This window comes from Galeopterus variegatus, unplaced genomic scaffold, assembly GCF_000696425.1.
Source record: "Galeopterus variegatus unplaced genomic scaffold, G_variegatus-3.0.2 Scaffold15005, whole genome shotgun sequence".
Taxonomy (NCBI): Eukaryota; Metazoa; Chordata; class Mammalia; order Dermoptera; family Cynocephalidae; genus Galeopterus; species Galeopterus variegatus.
In genome coordinates, this window is record NW_007741116.1 from 13,307 (window position 1) to 15,563 (window position 2,257).

Sequence of the window (2,257 nt, forward strand, 5' to 3'; positions counted from 1 at the left end):
CTCCCAATCCCACAGACACTGACTCCAGCATAATGGACACAGGCAATTTCACTTCCAAGACTTTTTTTCCCAAGTCATACAATTAATACACTTCCTTCTAATTGTTTGGGCCACAGACTAACGTCAGGCAAAGGAGGCAGAACTGTAATATAACCAACCTATGTAAGTCCTCATTCAGTTGACTCTGGTCAAGATTAGAGATTCACGGGGATCTGCTGCTCTCACCTGCACCAAAATAGAAGCTCTTCTTACAAACTTTCTCTTATTATATGTGTCCAGTGTGGAGTGACCTGCTTTGGTTTCTATTGAAGCCTTGGCTTACTTTGTTAACATATGGGGCAGAAAGAGATTTAGTTCAGAAATTTTTACTTTCAATCTATAGATTGATTTTATAGGAATATTGTAAAGCCTTTCTATGACTCCAAATCTTTTTCTTACAGAGTTTTAGATTTTCTGGATGTGTAATTGCAACAGATAATGAAATAAAAAATCAATTACAATGGTAAACTTTTAAATTTTTATCATTAACTTTCTCGGGAAGTAGCAATACTCTCTCAAATTCAAGCATCTGAAAGAATACTTCGTTAAAATAACAATTTTAAGAATTAATTTGCAGTAAAAGAAAATGTGACCAATTATTTTTTTATTTTTTGTCTTTTTTTTTTGTGAGTGTGTGACTGGTAAGGGCAGTGCAACCCTTAGCGTGGTGTTGCCCACACCGCGCTCAGCCAGTGAGCACACTGGCCATCCCTATATAGGATCCAAACCTGCGGCAGGAGCGCAGCTGCGCTCCCAGCACCACACTCTCCCGAGTGCGCCAAAGGGTCGGCCCCCATTTTTTTACTATTACTCATTTTCTCACAATTCATGTTTCCCATATTGGATAATGGTTAGTGATTTAATATCATTTTAGAATTATCCTTTAAAATCAGCTTTAAGAGGTATCACAGCATTCTCTTTTAGTTTATGTGTTTGATTTCATTTATTTTCTTCTTATAGGATTTTTATTTTATTTTACCAAAATGCAATGTGGTTGATTTTCATGTCCCTTTACTGAACCCTACCTCCCCCTCCCCCTCCCCCTTGTTCCCATCAACCTGACATCTGTTCTCTTGCCTTAACAACTTCAAAGAACTGTGATTGTTGTGTCTTCTTCCTGCCATCCATCACACCATTTGTTTGTATATTTTTTATTTATTTTTAGCTCATAGAAATAAGTGAAAACATGTGGTATTTCTCTTTCTCTTCCTGACTTGTTTCACTTAATATAATTTTCTCTAAGTCCATCCATGTCGTTGCTAATGGCAGTATTTCATTCTTTTTTATAGCAGAGTAGTATTCCATTGTGTAGATATACCACATTTTCTGTATCCACTCATCTGATGATGGACATTTAGGATGGTCCAACTCGTAGCTATTGTAAAGAGTGCTGTAATGAACATTGGAGAACAGGTATACCTTCCACTTGATGATTTCCATTCTTCTTGGTATATACCCAGCAGTGCAATAGCTGGGTCATGCAGTAGATCTATCTGCAACTGTTTGAGAAAACTCCATACCATTTTCCATAAAGTCTGCACCATTTTGCAGTCCCATCAACAGTGTATGAGACTTCCTTTTTCTCCACAACCTTGCCAGCATTTATCATTCCATCCTATATGGGGTGAGATGGTATCTCAATGTGGTTTTGAATTGTATTTCCCAAATGCTGAGTGATGTTGAACATTTTTCATGTGTCTGTTGGTCATTTGTATATATTCCTTGGAGAAATGCCTATTTAGCTATTTTGCCCATTTTTAAATTGGGTTACTTGTTTTTTTACTGTAAAGTTGTTTCAGTTCCTTGTATATTCTGGATATTAATCGTTTTTCAGATGTGTATTTTGCAAATATTTTCTCCCACTCTGTTGGTTGTCTTTTAACTCCATTAATTGTTTCTTTTGCTTTGCAGAAGCCTTTTAGTTTGATATAATCCCATTTGTTTATTTTTTCTTGGTTTCCCATACTTTGGGGGTTGTATTCATGAAGTCTGTGCCCTGTCCTACTTCCTGGAGTGTTTCCCCTATGTTTTCATTAAGAAGTTTTATTGTTTCATCTTTAATCCATTTTGAGTTGATTTTGGTAAATAGTGAGAGGAATGGGTCTAGTTTCATTCTCCTGCATATGCATGACAAAATTTAACAGCAGCATTTGCTGAAGAAGCAGTCTCTTCACCAGTGCATAGACTTCCTGCCTTTCTCAAAGATCAGATGGCTGTA